The following is a 19,807-nucleotide window of genomic DNA, read 5'->3' on the forward strand; positions in this document are numbered from 1 at the left end:
TATGTACAAGAATATAACTACTATAATACTGCTCTATGTACAAGAATATGACTATTATAATACTGCTCCTATGTACAAGAATATAACTACTATAATACTACTCCTATGTACAAGAATATAACTACTATAATACTGCTCTATGTACAAGAATATAACTACTATAATACTACCTCCTATAGTAGTTATATTCTTGTACATAGGAGCAGTATTATAGTAGTTATATTCTTGTACATAAGAGGTAGTATTATAGTAGTTATATTCTTGTACATAGTATGTAGTATTATATTAGTTATATTCTTGTACATAGGAGCAATATTGTAGTAGTTATATTCTTGTACATAGGAGTAGTATTATAGTAGTTATATTCTTGTACATAGGAGCAGTGTTATAGTACTTATATTCTTGTACATAGGAGTAGTATTATAGTAGTTATATTCTTGTACATAGGAGGTAGTATTATAGTAGTTATATTCTTGTATATAGGAGGAGTATTATAGTAGTTATATTCTTGTATATAGGAATAGTATTATAGTAGTTATATTCTTGTACATAGGAATAGTATTATAGTAGTTATATTCTTGTACATAGGAGCAGAATTATAGTAGTTATATTCTTGTACATAGGAGTAGTATTATAGTAGTTATATTCTTGTACATAAGAGGTAGTATTATAGTCGTTATATTCTTGTACATAGGAGCAGTATTATAGTAGTTATATTCTTGTACATAGAGCAGTATGATAGTAGTTATATTCTTGTACATAGGAGTAGTATTATAGTAGTTATATTCTTGTACATAGGAGTAGTAATATAGTAGTTATATTCTTGTACATAGAGCAGTATTATAGTAGTTATATTCTTGTACATAGGAGTAGTATTGTAGTAGTTATATTCTTGTACATAGGAGTAGTATTATAGTAATTATATTCTTGTACATAGGAGTAGTATTATAGTAGTTATATTCTTGTACATAGGAGTAGTATTATAGTAGTTATATTCTTGTACATAGGAGCAGTATTATAGTAGTTATATTCTTGTACATAAGAGGTAGTATTATAGTAGTTATATTCTTGTACATAGGAGTAGTATTATAGTAGTTATCTTCTAGTACATAGGAGTAGTATTATAGTAGTTATATTCTTGTACATAGAGCAGTAGTATAGTAGTTATATTCTTGTACATAGGAGTAGTATTATAGTAGTTATATTCTTGTACATAGGAGTAGTATTATAATAGTTATATTATTGTACATAGGAGTAGTATTATAGTAGTTATATTCTTGTACATAGGAGCAGTATTATAGTAGTAATATTCTTGTACATAAGAGGTAGTATTATAGTAGTTATATTCTTGTACATAGGAGGTAGTATTATAGTAGTTATATTCTTGTACATAGGAGCAATATCATAGTAGTTATATTCTTGTACATAGGAGTAGTATTATAGTAGTTATATTCTTGTACATAGGAGCAGTATTATAGTAGTTATAGTCTTATACATAGGAGTAGTATTATAGTAGTTATATTCTTGTACATAGGAGGTAATATTATAGTAGTTATATTCTTGTATATAGGAGGAGTATTATAGTAGTTATATTCTTGTATATAGGAATAGTATTATAGTAGTTATATTCTTGTACATAGGAGCAGTATTATAGCAGTTATATTCTTGTACATAGGAGCAGTATTATAGTAGTTATATTCTTGTACATAAGAGGTAGTATTATAGTAGTTATATTCTTGTACATAGGAGCAGTATTATAGTAGTTATATTCTTGTACATAGAGCAGTATTATAGTAGTTATATTCTTGTACATAGGAGTAGTATTATAGTAGTTATATTCTTGTACATAGGAGTAGTATTATAGTAGTTATATTCTTGTACATAGAGCAGTATTATAGTAGTTATATTCTTGTACATAGGAGTAGTATTATAGTAGTTATATTCTTGTACATAGGAGTAGTATTATAGTAATTATATTCTTGTACTTAGGAGTAGTATTATAGTAGTTATATTCTTGTACATAGGAGCAGTATTATAGTAGTTATATTCTTGTACATAAGAGGTAGTATTATAGTAGTTATATTCTTGTACATAGGAGGTAGTATTATAGTAGTTATATTCTTGTACATAGGAGTAGTATTATAGTAGTTATATTCTTGTACATAGGAGTAGTATTATAGTAGTTATATTCTTGTACATAGGAGCAGTATTATAGTAGTTATATTCTTGTACATAGAGCAGTATTATAGTAGTTATATTCTTGTACATAGGAGTAGTATTATAGTAGTTATATTCTTGTACATAGGAGTAGTATTATAGTAGTTATATTCTTGTACATAGGAGTAGTATTATAGTAGTTATATTCTTGTACATAGAGCAGTATTATAGTAGTTATATTCTTGTACATAGGAGTAGTATTATAGTAGTTATATTCTTGTACATAGGAGGTAGTATTATAGTAGTTATATTCTTGTGCATAGGAGCAGTATTATAGTAATTATATTCTTGTACATAGAGCAGTATTATAGTAGTTATATTCTTGTATGTAGGAGTAGTATTATAGTAGTTATATTCTTGTACATAGGAGTAGTATTATAGTAGTTATATTCTTGTACATAGGAGTAGTATTATAGTAGTTATATTCTTGTACATAGGAGCAGTATTATAGTAGTTATATTCTTGTACATAGAGCAGTATTATAGTAGTTATATTCTTCTACATAGGAGTAGTATTATAGTAGTTATATTCTTGTGCATAGGAGCAGTATTATAGTAGTTATATTCTTGTACATAGGAGTAGTATTATAGTAGTTATATTCTTGTACATAGGAGAAGTATTATAGTAGTTATATTCTTGTACATAGGAGTAGTATTATAGTAGTTATATTCTTGTACATAGGAGGTAGTATTATAGTAGTTATATTCTTGTACATAGTAGGTAGTATTATAGTAGTTATATTCTTGTACATAGGAGGTAGTATTATAGTAGTTATATTCTTGTACATAGGAGCAGTATTATAGTAGTTATATTCTTGTACATAGGAGCAATATTATAGTAGTTATATTCTTGAACATAGGAGTAGTATTATAGTAGTTATATTCTTGTACATAGGAGCAGTATTATAGTAGTTATATTCTTGTACATAAGAGGTAGTATTATAGTAGTTATATTCTTGTACATAGTATGTAGTATTATATTAGTTATATTCTTGTACATAGGAGCAATATTATAGTAGTTATATTCTTGTACATAGGAGTAGTATTATAGTAGTTATATTCTTGTACATAGGAGGTAGTATTATAGTAGTTATATTCTTGTATATAGGAGGAGTATTATAGTAGTTATATTCTTGTATATAGGAGTAGTATTATAGTAGTTATATTCTTGTACATAGGAATAGTATTATAGTAGTTATATTCTTGTACATAGGAGCAGAATTATAGTAGTTATATTCTTGTACATAGGAGTAGTATTATAGTAGTTATATTCTTGTACATAAGAGGTAGTATTATAGTAGTTATATTCTTGTACATAGGAGCAGTATTATAGTAGTTATATTCTTGTACATAGAGCAGTATTATAGTAGTTATATTCTTGTACATAGGAGCAGTATTATAGTAGTTATATTCTTGTACATAAGAGGTAGTATTATAGTAGTTATATTCTTGTACATAGGAGCAGTATTATAGTAGTTATATTCTTGTACATAGAGCAGTATTATAGTAGTTATATTCTTGTACATAGGAGTAGTATTATAGTAGTTATATTCTTGTACATAGGAGTAGTAATATAGTAGTTATATTCTTGTACATAGAGCAGTATTATAGTAGTTATATTCTTGTACATAGGAGTAGTATTGTAGTAGTTATATTCTTGTACATAGGAGTAGTATTATAGTAATTATATTCTTGTACATAGGAGTAGTATTATAGTAGTTATATTCTTGTACATAGGAGTAGTATTATAGTAGTTATATTCTTGTACATAGGAGCAGTATTATAGTAGTTATATTCTTGTACATAAGAGGTAGTATTATAGTAGTTATATTCTTGTACATAGGAGTAGTATTATAGTAGTTATATTCTTGTACATAGGAGGTAGTATTATAGTAGTTATATTCTAGTACATAGGAGCAGTTTTATAGTAGTTATATTCTTGTACATAGGAGTAGTATTATAATAGTTATATTATTGTACATAGGAGTAGTATTATAGTAGTTATATTCTTGTACATAGGAGCAGTATTATAGTAGTAATATTCTTGTACATAAGAGGTAGTATTATAGTAATTATATTCTTGTACATAGGAGCAGTATTATAGTAGTTATATTCTTGTACATAGAGCAGTATTATAGTAGTTATATTCTTGTACATAGGAGCAATATCATAGTAGTTATATTCTTGTACATAGGAGTAGTATTATAGTAGTTATATTCTTGTACATAGGAGCAGTATTATAGTAGTTATAGTCTTGTACATAGGAGTAGTATTATAGTAGTTATATTCTTGTACATAGGAGGTAATATTATAGTAGTTATATTCTTGTATATAGGAGGAGTATTATAGTAGTTATATTCTTGTATATAGGAATAGTATTATAGTAGTTATATTCTTGTACATAGGAGCAGTATTATAGCAGTTATATTCTTGTACATAGGAGCAGTATTATAGTAGTTATATTCTTGTACATAAGAGGTAGTATTATAGTAGTTATATTCTTGTACATAGGAGCAGTATTATAGTAGTTATATTCTTGTACATAGAGCACTATTATAGTAGTTATATTCTTGTACATAGGAGTAGTATTATAGTAGTTATATTCTTGTACATAGGAGTAGTATTATAGTAGTTATATTCTTGTACATAGAGCAGTATTATAGTAGTTATATTCTTGTACATAGGAGTAGTATTATAGTAGTTATATTCTTGTACATAGGAGTAGTATTATAGTAATTATATTCTTGTACTTAGGAGTAGTATTATAGTAGTTATATTCTTGTACATAGGAGCAGTATTATAGTAGTTATATTCTTGTACATAAGAGGTAGTATTATAGTAGTTATATTCTTGTACATAGGAGGTAGTATTATAGTAGTTATATTCTTGTACATAGGAGTAGTATTATAGTAGTTATATTCTTGTACATAGGAGTAGTATTATAGTAGTTATATTCTTGTATATAGGAGCAGTATTATAGTAGTTATATTCTTGTACATAGAGCAGTATTATAGTAGTTATATTCTTGTTCGTAGGAGTAGTATTATAGTAGTTATATTCTTGTACATAGGAGTAGTATTATAGTAGATATATTCTTGTACATAGGAGAAGTATTATAGTAGTTATATTCTTGTACATAGGAGTAGTATTATAGTAGTTATATTCTTGTACATAGGAGGTAGTATTATAGTAGTTATATTCTTGTACATAGTAGGTAGTATTATAGTAGTTATATTCTTGTACATAGGAGGTAGTATTATAGTAGTTATATTCTTGTACATAGGAGCAGTATTTTAGTAGTTATATTCTTGTACATAGGAGCAATATTATAGTAGTAATATTCTTGAACATAGGAGTAGTATTATAGTAGTTATATTCTTGTACATAGGAGCAGTATTATAGTAGTTATATTCTTGTACATAAGAGGTAGTATTATAGTAGTTATATTCTTGTACATAGTATGTAGTATTATATTAGTTATATTCTTGTACATAGGAGCAATATTGTAGTAGTTATATTCTTGTACATAGGAGTAGTATTATAGTAGTTATATTCTTGTACATAGGAGCAGTGTTATAGTACTTATATTCTTGTACATAGGAGTAGTATTATAGTAGTTATATTCTTGTACATAGGAGGTAGTATTATAGTAGTTATATTCTTGTATATAGGAGGAGTATTATAGTAGTTATATTCTTGTATATAGGAATAGTATTATAGTAGTTATATTCTTGTACATAGGAATAGTATTATAGTAGTTATATTCTTGTACATAGGAGCAGAATTATAGTAGTTATATTCTTGTACATAGGAGTAGTATTATAGTAGTTATATTCTTGTACATAAGAGGTAGTATTATAGTCGTTATATTCTTGTACATAGGAGCAGTATTATAGTAGTTATATTCTTGTACATAGAGCAGTATGATAGTAGTTATATTCTTGTACATAGGAGTAGTATTATAGTAGTTATATTCTTGTACATAGGAGTAGTAATATAGTAGTTATATTCTTGTACATAGAGCAGTATTATAGTAGTTATATTCTTGTACATAGGAGTAGTATTGTAGTAGTTATATTCTTGTACATAGGAGTAGTATTATAGTAATTATATTCTTGTACATAGGAGTAGTATTATAGTAGTTATATTCTTGTACATAGGAGTAGTATTATAGTAGTTATATTCTTGTACATAGGAGTAGTATTATAGTAATTATATTCTTGTACATAGGAGTAGTATTATAGTAGTTATATTCTTGTACATAGGAATAGTATTATAGTAGTTATATTCTTGTACATAGGAGCAGAATTATAGTAGTTATATTCTTGTACATAGGAGTAGTATTATAGTAGTTATATTCTTGTACATAAGAGGTAGTATTATAGTCGTTATATTCTTGTACATAGGAGCAGTATTATAGTAGTTATATTCTTGTACATAGAGCAGTATGATAGTAGTTATATTCTTGTACATAGGAGTAGTATTATAGTAGTTATATTCTTGTACATAGGAGTAGTAATATAGTAGTTATATTCTTGTACATAGAGCAGTATTATAGTAGTTATATTCTTGTACATAGGAGTAGTATTGTAGTAGTTATATTCTTGTACATAGGAGTAGTATTATAGTAATTATATTCTTGTACATAGGAGTAGTATTATAGTAGTTATATTCTTGTACATAGGAGTAGTATTATAGTAGTTATATTCTTGTACATAGGAGTAGTAATATAGTAGTTATATTCTTGTACATAGAGCAGTATTATAGTAGTTATATTCTTGTACATAGGAGTAGTATTGTAGTAGTTATATTCTTGTACATAGGAGTAGTATTATAGTAATTATATTCTTGTACATAGGAGTAGTATTATAGTAGTTATATTCTTGTACATAGGAGTAGTATTATAGTAGTTATATTCTTGTACATAGGAGTAGTATTATAGTAGTTATATTCTAGTACATAGGAGTAGTATTATAGTAGTTATATTCTTGTACATAGAGCAGTAGTATAGTAGTTATATTCTTGTACATAGGAGTAGTATTATAGTAGTTATATTCTTGTACATAGGAGTAGTATTATAATAGTTATATTATTGTACATAGGAGTAGTATTATAGTAGTTATATTCTTGTACATAGGAGCAGTATTATAGTAGTAATATTCTTGTACATAAGAGGTAGTATTATAGTAGTTATATTCTTGTACATAGGAGGTAGTATTATAGTAGTTATATTCTTGTACATAGGAGCAATATCATAGTAGTTATATTCTTGTACATAGGAGTAGTATTATAGTAGTTATATTCTAGTACATAGGAGTAGTATTATAGTAGTTATATTCTTGTACATAGAGCAGTAGTATAGTAGTTATATTCTTGTACATAGGAGTAGTATTATAGTAGTTATATTCTTGTACATAGGAGTAGTATTATAATAGTTATATTATTGTAAATAGGAGTAGTATTATAGTAGTTATATTCTTGTACATAGGAGGTAGTATTATAGTAGTTATATTCTTGTACATAGGAGCAATATCATAGTAGTTATATTCTTGTACATAGGAGTAGTATTATAGTAGTTATATTCTTGTACATAGGAGCAGTATTATAGTAGTTATAGTCTTGTACATAGGAGTAGTATTATAGTAGTTATATTCTTGTACATAGGAGGTAATATTATAGTAGTTATATTCTTGTATATAGGAGGAGTATTATAGTAGTTATATTCTTGTATATAGGAATAGTATTATAGTAGTTATATTCTTGTACATAGGAGCAGTATTATAGCAGTTATATTCTTGTACATAGGAGCAGTATTATAGTAGTTATATTCTTGTACATAAGAGGTAGTATTATAGTAGTTATATTCTTGTACATAGGAGCAGTATTATAGTAGTTATATTCTTGTACATAGAGCACTATTATAGTAGTTATATTCTTGTACATAGGAGTAGTATTATAGTAGTTATATTCTTGTACATAGGAGTAGTATTATAGTAGTTATATTCTTGTACATAGAGCAGTATTATAGTAGTTATATTCTTGTACATAGGAGTAGTATTATAGTAGTTATATTCTTGTACATAGGAGTAGTATTATAGTAATTATATTCTTGTACTTAGGAGTAGTATTATAGTAGTTATATTCTTGTACATAGGAGCAGTATTATAGTAGTTATATTCTTGTACATAAGAGGTAGTATTATAGTAGTTATATTCTTGTACATAGGAGGTAGTATTATAGTAGTTATATTCTTGTACATAGGAGTAGTATTATAGTAGTTATATTCTTGTACATAGGAGTAGTATTATAGTAGTTATATTCTTGTATATAGGAGCAGTATTATAGTAGTTATATTCTTGTACATAGAGCAGTATTATAGTAGTTATATTCTTGTACGTAGGAGTAGTATTATAGTAGTTATATTCTTGTACATAGGAGTAGTATTATAGTAGTTATATTCTTGTACATAGGAGTAGTATTATAGTAGTTATATTCTTGTACATAGGAGCAGTATTATAGTAGTTATATTCTTGTACATAGAGCAGTATTATAGTAGTTATATTCTTGTACATAGGAGTAGTATTATAGTAGTTATATTCTTGTGCATAGGAGCAGTATTATAGTAGTTATATTCTTGTACATAGGAGTAGTATTATAGTAGATATATTCTTGTACATAGGAGAAGTATTATAGTAGTTATATTCTTGTACATAGGAGTAGTATTATAGTAGTTATATTCTTGTACATAGGAGGTAGTATTATAGTAGTTATATTCTTGTACATAGTAGGTAGTATTATAGTAGTTATATTCTTGTACATAGGAGGTAGTATTATAGTAGTTATATTCTTGTACATAGGAGCAGTATTTTAGTAGTTATATTCTTGTACATAGGAGCAATATTATAGTAGTTATATTCTTTAACATAGGAGTAGTATTATAGTAGTTATATTCTTGTACATAGGAGCAGTATTATAGTAGTTATATTCTTGTACATAAGAGGTAGTATTATAGTAGTTATATTCTTGTACATAGTATGTAGTATTATATTAGTTATATTCTTGTACATAGGAGCAATATTGTAGTAGTTATATTCTTGTACATAGGAGTAGTATTATAGTAGTTATATTCTTGTACATAGGAGCAGTGTTATAGTACTTATATTCTTGTACATAGGAGTAGTATTATAGTAGTTATATTCTTGTACATAGGAGGTAGTATTATAGTAGTTATATTCTTGTATATAGGAGGAGTATTATAGTAGTTATATTCTTGTATATAGGAATAGTATTATAGTAGTTATATTCTTGTACATAGGAATAGTATTATAGTAGTTATATTCTTGTACATAGGAGCAGAATTATAGTAGTTATATTCTTGTACATAGGAGTAGTATTATAGTAGTTATATTCTTGTACATAAGAGGTAGTATTATAGTCGTTATATTCTTGTACATAGGAGCAGTATTATAGTAGTTATATTCTTGTACATAGAGCAGTATGATAGTAGTTATATTCTTGTACATAGGAGTAGTATTATAGTAGTTATATTCTTGTACATAGGAGTAGTAATATAGTAGTTATATTCTTGTACATAGAGCAGTATTATAGTAGTTATATTCTTGTACATAGGAGTAGTATTGTAGTAGTTATATTCTTGTACATAGGAGTAGTATTATAGTAATTATATTCTTGTACATAGGAGTAGTATTATAGTAGTTATATTCTTGTACATAGGAGTAGTATTATAGTAGTTATATTCTTGTACATAGGAGTAGTATTATAATAGTTATATTATTGTACATAGGAGTAGTATTATAGTAGTTATATTCTTGTACATAGGAGCAGTATTATAGTAGTAATATTCTTGTACATAAGAGGTAGTATTATAGTAGTTATATTCTTGTACATAGGAGGTAGTATTATAGTAGTTATATTCTTGTACATAGGAGCAATATCATAGTAGTTATATTCTTGTACATAGGAGTAGTATTATAGTAGTTATATTCTTGTACATAGGAGCAGTATTATAGTAGTTATAGTCTTATACATAGGAGTAGTATTATAGTAGTTATATTCTTGTACATAGGAGGTAATATTATAGTAGTTATATTCTTGTATATAGGAATAGTATTATAGTAGTTATATTCTTGTACATAGGAGCAGTATTATAGCAGTTATATTCTTGTACATAGGAGCAGTATTATAGTAGTTATATTCTTGTACATAAGAGGTAGTATTATAGTAGTTATATTCTTGTACATAGGAGCAGTATTATAGTAGTTATATTCTTGTACATAGAGCAGTATTATAGTAGTTATATTCTTGTACATAGGAGTAGTATTATAGTAGTTATATTCTTGTACATAGGAGTAGTATTATAGTAGTTATATTCTTGTACATAGAGCAGTATTATAGTAGTTATATTCTTGTACATAGGAGTAGTATTATAGTAGTTATATTCTTGTACATAGGAGTAGTATTATAGTAATTATATTCTTGTACTTAGGAGTAGTATTATAGTAGTTATATTCTTGTACATAGGAGCAGTATTATAGTAGTTATATTCTTGTACATAAGAGGTAGTATTATAGTAGTTATATTCTTGTACATAGGAGGTAGTATTATAGTAGTTATATTCTTGTACATAGGAGTAGTATTATAGTAGTTATATTCTTGTACATAGGAGTAGTATTATAGTAGTTATATTCTTGTACATAGGAGCAGTATTATAGTAGTTATATTCTTGTACATAGAGCAGTATTATAGTAGTTATATTCTTGTACATAGGAGTAGTATTATAGTAGTTATATTCTTGTACATAGGAGTAGTATTATAGTAGTTATATTCTTGTACATAGGAGTAGTATTATAGTAGTTATATTCTTGTACATAGAGCAGTATTATAGTAGTTATATTCTTGTACATAGGAGTAGTATTATAGTAGTTATATTCTTGTACATAGGAGGTAGTATTATAGTAGTTATATTCTTGTGCATAGGAGCAGTATTATAGTAATTATATTCTTGTACATAGAGCAGTATTATAGTAGTTATATTCTTGTACGTAGGAGTAGTATTATAGTAGTTATATTCTTGTACATAGGAGTAGTATTATAGTAGTTATATTCTTGTACATAGGAGTAGTATTATAGTAGTTATATTCTTGTACATAGGAGCAGTATTATAGTAGTTATATTCTTGTACATAGAGCAGTATTATAGTAGTTATATTCTTCTACATAGGAGTAGTATTATAGTAGTTATATTCTTGTGCATAGGAGCAGTATTATAGTAGTTATATTCTTGTACATAGGAGTAGTATTATAGTAGTTATATTCTTGTACATAGGAGGTAGTATTATAGTAGTTATATTCTTGTACATAGGAGTAGTATTATAGTAGTTATATTCTTGTACATAGGAGTAGTATTATAGTAGTTATATTCTTGTATATAGGAGCAGTATTATAGTAGTTATATTCTTGTACATAGAGCAGTATTATAGTAGTTATATTCTTGTACGTAGGAGTAGTATTATAGTAGTTATATTCTTGTACATAGGAGTAGTATTATAGTAGTTATATTCTTGTACATAGGAGTAGTATTATAGTAGTTATATTCTTGTACATAGGAGCAGTATTATAGTAGTTATATTCTTGTACATAGAGCAGTATTATAGTAGTTATATTCTTGTACATAGGAGTAGTATTATAGTAGTTATATTCTTGTGCATAGGAGCAGTATTATAGTAGTTATATTCTTGTACATAGGAGTAGTATTATAGTAGATATATTCTTGTACATAGGAGAAGTATTATAGTAGTTATATTCTTGTACATAGGAGTAGTATTATAGTAGTTATATTCTTGTACATAGGAGGTAGTATTATAGTAGTTATATTCTTGTACATAGTAGGTAGTATTATAGTAGTTATATTCTTGTACATAGGAGGTAGTATTATAGTAGTTATATTCTTGTACATAGGAGCAGTATTTTAGTAGTTATATTCTTGTACATAGGAGCAATATTATAGTAGTTATATTCTTGAACATAGGAGTAGTATTATAGTAGTTATATTCTTGTACATAGGAGCAGTATTATAGTAGTTATATTCTTGTACATAAGAGGTAGTATTATAGTAGTTATATTCTTGTACATAGTATGTAGTATTATATTAGTTATATTCTTGTACATAGGAGCAATATTGTAGTAGTTATATTCTTGTACATAGGAGTAGTATTATAGTAGTTATATTCTTGTACATAGGAGCAGTGTTATAGTACTTATATTCTTGTACATAGGAGTAGTATTATAGTAGTTATATTCTTGTACATAGGAGGTAGTATTATAGTAGTTATATTCTTGTATATAGGAGGAGTATTATAGTAGTTATATTCTTGTATATAGGAATAGTATTATAGTAGTTATATTCTTGTACATAGGAATAGTATTATAGTAGTTATATTCTTGTACATAGGAGCAGAATTATAGTAGTTATATTCTTGTACATAGGAGTAGTATTATAGTAGTTATATTCTTGTACATAAGAGGTAGTATTATAGTCGTTATATTCTTGTACATAGGAGCAGTATTATAGTAGTTATATTCTTGTACATAGAGCAGTATGATAGTAGTTATATTCTTGTACATAGGAGTAGTATTATAGTAGTTATATTCTTGTACATAGGAGTAGTAATATAGTAGTTATATTCTTGTACATAGAGCAGTATTATAGTAGTTATATTCTTGTACATAGGAGTAGTATTGTAGTAGTTATATTCTTGTACATAGGAGTAGTATTATAGTAATTATATTCTTGTACATAGGAGTAGTATTATAGTAGTTATATTCTTGTACATAGGAGTAGTATTATAGTAGTTATATTCTTGTACATAGGAGTAGTATTATAATAGTTATATTATTGTACATAGGAGTAGTATTATAGTAGTTATATTCTTGTACATAGGAGCAGTATTATAGTAGTAATATTCTTGTACATAAGAGGTAGTATTATAGTAGTTATATTCTTGTACATAGGAGGTAGTATTATAGTAGTTATATTCTTGTACATAGGAGCAATATCATAGTAGTTATATTCTTGTACATAGGAGTAGTATTATAGTAGTTATATTCTTGTACATAGGAGCAGTATTATAGTAGTTATAGTCTTATACATAGGAGTAGTATTATAGTAGTTATATTCTTGTACATAGGAGGTAATATTATAGTAGTTATATTCTTGTATATAGGAGGAGTATTATAGTAGTTATATTCTTGTATATAGGAATAGTATTATAGTAGTTATATTCTTGTACATAGGAGCAGTATTATAGCAGTTATATTCTTGTACATAGGAGCAGTATTATAGTAGTTATATTCTTGTACATAAGAGGTAGTATTATAGTAGTTATATTCTTGTACATAGGAGCAGTATTATAGTAGTTATATTCTTGTACATAGAGCAGTATTATAGTAGTTATATTCTTGTACATAGGAGTAGTATTATAGTAGTTATATTCTTGTACATAGGAGTAGTATTATAGTAGTTATATTCTTGTACATAGAGCAGTATTATAGTAGTTATATTCTTGTACATAGGAGTAGTATTATAGTAGTTATATTCTTGTACATAGGAGTAGTATTATAGTAATTATATTCTTGTACTTAGGAGTAGTATTATAGTAGTTATATTCTTGTACATAGGAGCAGTATTATAGTAGTTATATTCTTGTACATAAGAGGTAGTATTATAGTAGTTATATTCTTGTACATAGGAGGTAGTATTATAGTAGTTATATTCTTGTACATAGGAGTAGTATTATAGTAGTTATATTCTTGTACATAGGAGTAGTATTATAGTAGTTATATTCTTGTACATAGAGCAGTATTATAGTAGTTATATTCTTGTACATAGGAGTAGTATTATAGTAGTTATATTCTTGTACATAGGAGTAGTATTATAGTAGTTATATTCTTGTACATAGGAGTAGTATTATAGTAGTTATATTCTTGTACATAGAGCAGTATTATAGTAGTTATATTCTTGTACATAGGAGTAGTATTATAGTAGTTATATTCTTGTACATAGGAGGTAGTATTATAGTAGTTATATTCTTGTGCATAGGAGCAGTATTATAGTAATTATATTCTTGTACATAGAGCAGTATTATAGTAGTTATATTCTTGTACGTAGGAGTAGTATTATAGTAGTTATATTCTTGTACATAGGAGTAGTATTATAGTAGTTATATTCTTGTACATAGGAGTAGTATTATAGTAGTTATATTCTTGTACATAGGAGCAGTATTATAGTAGTTATATTCTTGTACATAGAGCAGTATTATAGTAGTTATATTCTTCTACATAGGAGTAGTATTATAGTAGTTATATTCTTGTGCATAGGAGCAGTATTATAGTAGTTATATTCTTGTACATAGGAGTAGTATTATAGTAGTTATATTCTTGTACATAGGAGAAGTATTATAGTAGTTATATTCTTGTACATAGGAGCAGTATTATAGTAGTTATATTCTTGTACATAGGAGTAGTATTATAGTAGTTATATTCTTGTACATAGGAGGTAGTATTATAGTAGTTATATTCTTGTACATAGTAGGTAGTATTATAGTAGTTATATTCTTGTACATAGGAGGTAGTATTATAGTAGTTATATTCTTGTACATAGGAGCAGTATTATAGTAGTTATATTCTTGTACATAGGAGCAATATTATAGTAGTTATATTCTTGAACATAGGAGTAGTATTATAGTAGTTATATTCTTGTACATAGGAGCAGTATTATAGTAGTTATATTCTTGTACATAAGAGGTAGTATTATAGTAGTTATATTCTTGTACATAGTATGTAGTATTATATTAGTTATATTCTTGTACATAGGAGCAATATTATAGTAGTTATATTCTTGTACATAGGAGTAGTATTATAGTAGTTATATTCTTGTACATAGGAGCAGTGTTATAGTACTTATATTCTTGTACATAGGAGTAGTATTATAGTAGTTATATTCTTGTACATAGGAGGTAGTATTATAGTAGTTATATTCTTGTATATAGGAGGAGTATTATAGTAGTTATATTCTTGTATATAGGAGTAGTATTATAGTAGTTATATTCTTGTACATAGGAATAGTATTATAGTAGTTATATTCTTGTACATAAGAGGTAGTATTATAGTAGTTATATTCTTGTACATAGGAGCAGTATTATAGTAGTTATATTCTTGTACATAGAGCAGTATTATAGTAGTTATATTCTTGTACATAGGAGTAGTATTATAGTAGTTATATTCTTGTACATAGGAGTAGTAATATAGTAGTTATATTCTTGTACATAGAGCAGTATTATAGTAGTTATATTCTTGTACATAGGAGTAGTATTGTAGTAGTTATATTCTTGTACATAGGAGTAGTATTATAGTAATTATATTCTTGTACATAGGAGTAGTATTATAGTAGTTATATTCTTGTACATAGGAGTAGTATTATAGTAGTTATATTCTTGTACATAGGAGTAGTATTATAGTAGTTATATTCTTGTACATAGGAGGTAGTATTATAGTAGTTATATTCTTGTACATAGGAGCAGTATTATAGTAGTTATATTCATGTACATAAGAGGTAGTATTATAGTAGTTATATTCTTGTACATAGGAGGTAGTATTATAGTAGTTATATTCTTGTACATAGGAGCAGTATTATAGTAGTTATATTCATGTACATAAGAGATAGTATTATAGTAGTTATATTCTTGTACATAGGAGTAGTATTGTAGTAGTTATATTCTTGTACATAGGAGTAGTATTATAGTAATTATATTCTTGTACATAGGAGTAGTATTATAGTAGTTATATTCTTGTACATAGGAGTAGTATTATAGTAGTTATATTCTTGTACATAGGAGCAGTATTATAGTAGTTATATTCTTGTACATAAGAGGTAGTATTATAGTAGTTATATTCTTGTACATAGGAGTAGTATTATAGTAGTTATATTCTTGTACATAGGAGGTAGTATTATAGTAGTTATATTCTTGTACATAGGAGCAGTACTTATAGTAGTTATATTCATGTACATAAGAGGTAGTATTATAGTAGTTATATTCTTGTACATAATAGGTAGTATTATAGTAGTTATATTCTTGTACATAGGAGTAGTATTATAGTAGTTATATTCTTGTACATAAGAGGTAGTATTATAGTAGTTATATTCTTGTACATAGGAGTAGTATTATAGTAGTTATATTCTTGTACATAGGAGTAGTATTATAGTAGTTATATTCTTGTACATAGGAGTAGTATTAAAGTAGTTATATTCTTGTACATAGGAGGTAGTATTATAGTAGTTATATTCTAGTACATAGGAGCAGTTTTATAGTAGTTATATTCTTGTACATAGAGCAGTATTATAGTAGTTATATTCTTGTACATAGGAGTAGTATTATAGTAGTTATATTCTTGTACATAGGAGTAGTATTATAGTAATTATATTCTTTTACTTAGGAGTAGTATTATAGTAGTTATATTCTTGTACATAGAGCAGTATTATAGTAGTTATATTCTTGTACATAGGAGTAGTATTATAGTAGTTATATTCTTGTACATAGGAGTAGTATTATAGTAATTATATTCTTTTACTTAGGAGTAGTATTATAGTAGTTATATTCTTGTACATAGGAGCAGTATTATAGTAGTTATATTCTTGTACATAAGAGGTAGTATTATAGTAGTTATATTCTTGTACATAGGAGGTAGTATTATAGTAGTTATATTCTTGTACATAGGAGTAGTACTATAGTAGTTATATTCTTGTACATAGGAGTAGTATTATAGTAGTTATATTCTTGTACATAGGAGCAGTATTATAGTAGTTATATTCTTGTACATAGAGCAGTATTATAGTAGTTATATTCTTGTACATAGGAGTAGTATTATAGTAGTTATATTCTTGTACATAGGAGAGTAGTATTATAGTAGTTATATTCTTGTACATAGGAGTAGTATTATAGTAGTTATATTCTTGTACATAGGAGTAGTATTATAGTAGTTATATTCTTGTACATAGGAGCAGTATTATAGTAGTTATATTCTTGTACATAGAGCAGTATTATAGTAGTTATATTCTTGTACATAGGAGTAGTATTATAGTAGTTATATTCTTGTACATAGGAGTAGTATTATAGTAGTTATATTCTTGTACATAGGAGCAGTATTATAGTAGTTATATTCTTGTACATAGGAGTAGTATTATAGTAGTTATATTCTTTTACATAGGAGTAGTATTATAGTAGTTATATTCTTGTACATAGGAGTAGTATTATAGTAGTTATATTCTTGTACATAGGAGCAGTATTATAGTAGTTATATTCTTGTACATAGAGCAGTATTATAGTAGTTATATATTCTTGTACATAGGAGTAGTATTATTGTAGTTATATTCTTGTACATAGGAGTAGTATTATAGTAGTTATATTCTTGTACATAGAGTAGTATTATAGTAGTTATATTCTTGTACATAGAGCAGTATTAGTAGTAGTTATATTCTTGTACATAGGAGATTATAGTAGTTATATTCTTGTACATAGGAGTAGTATTATAGTAGTTATATTCTTGTACATAGGAGTAGTATTATAGTAGTTATATTCTTGTACATAGGAGGTAGTATTATAGTAGTTATATTCTTGTACATAGTAGGTAGTATTATAGTAGTTATATTCTTGTACATAGGAGGTAGTATTATAGTAGTTATATTCTTGTACATAGGAGCAGTATTATAGTAGTTATATTCTTGTACATAGGAGCAGTATTATAGTAGTTATATTCTTGAACATAGGAGTAGTATTATAGTAGTTATATTCTTGTACATAGGAGCAGTATTATAGTAGTTATATTCTTGTACATAGGAGTAGTATTATAGTAGTTATATTCTTGTACATAGAGCAGTATTATAGTAGTTATATTCTTGTACATAGGAGTAGTATTATAGTAGTTATATTCTTGTACATAGGAGTAGTATTATAGTAGTTATACTCTTGTACATAGGAGTAGTATTATAGTAGTTATTTTCTTGTACATAGGAGTAGTATTATAGTAATTATATTCTTGTACATAGGGGCAGTATTATAGTAGTTATATTCTTGTACATAGGAGTTAGTATTATAGTAGTTATATTCTTGTACATAGGAGCAATATTATAGTAGTTATATTCTTGTACATAGGAGTAGTATTATAGTAGTTATATTCTTGTACATAGGAGTAGTATTATAGTAGTTATATTCTTGTATATAGGAGGAGTATTATAGTAGTTATATTCTTGTATATAGGAATAGTATTATAGTAGTTATATTCTTGTACATAGGAATAGTATTATAGTAGTTATATTCTTGTACATAGGAGCAGTGTTATAGTACTTATATTCTTGTACATAGGAGTAGTATTATAGTAGTTATATTCTTGTACATAGGAGTAGTATTATAGTAGTTATATTCTTGTACATAGGAGTAGTATTATAGTAGTTATACTCTTGTACATAGGAGTAGTATTATAGTAGTTATTTTCTTGTACATAGGAGTAGTATTATAGTAATTATATTCTTGTACATAGGGGCAGTATTATAGTAGTTATATTCTTGTACATAGGAGTTAGTATTATAGTAGTTATATTCTTGTACATAGGAGCAATATTATAGTAGTTATATTCTTGTACATAGGAGTAGTATTATAGTAGTTATATTCTTGTACATAGGAGTAGTATTATAGTAGTTATATTCTTGTATATAGGAGGAGTATTATAGTAGTTATATTCTTGTATATAGGAATAGTATTATAGTAGTTATATTCTTGTACATAGGAATAGTATTATAGTAGTTATATTCTTGTACATAGGAGCAGTGTTATAGTACTTATATTCTTGTACATAGGAGTAGTATTATAGTAGTTATATTCTTGTACATAGGAGGTGGTATTATAGTAGTTATATTCTTGTATATAGGAGGAGTATTATAGTAGTTATATTCTTGTATATAGGAATAGTATTATAGTAGTTATATTCTTGTACATAGGAATAGTATTATAGTAGTTATATTCTTGTACATAGTAGGTAGTATTATAGTAGTTATATTCTTGTACATAGAGCAGTATTATAGTAGTTATATTCTTGTACATAGGAGCAGAATTATAGTAGTTATATTCTTGTACATAGGAGTAGAATTATAGTAGTTATATTATTGTACATAGGAGTAGTATTATAGTAGTTATATTCTTGTACATAGGAGTAGTATTATAGTAGTTATATTCTTGTACATAGGAGGTAGTATTATAGTAGTTATATTCTTGTACATAGGAGTAGTATTATAGTAGTTATATTCTTGTACATAGGAGTAGTAATATAGTAGTTATATTCTAGTACATAGAGCAGTATTATAGTAGTTATATTCTTGTACATAGGAGTAGTATTGTAGTAGTTATATTCTTGTACATAGGAGTAGTATTATAGTAATTATATTCTTGTACATAGGAGTAGTATTATAGTAGTTATATTCTTGTACATAGGAGTAGTATTATAGTAGTTATATTCTTGTACATA

This window comes from Leptodactylus fuscus, chromosome 5 (genome assembly GCF_031893055.1).
Source record: "Leptodactylus fuscus isolate aLepFus1 chromosome 5, aLepFus1.hap2, whole genome shotgun sequence".
In the NCBI taxonomy this organism is placed as follows: Eukaryota; Metazoa; Chordata; class Amphibia; order Anura; family Leptodactylidae; genus Leptodactylus; species Leptodactylus fuscus.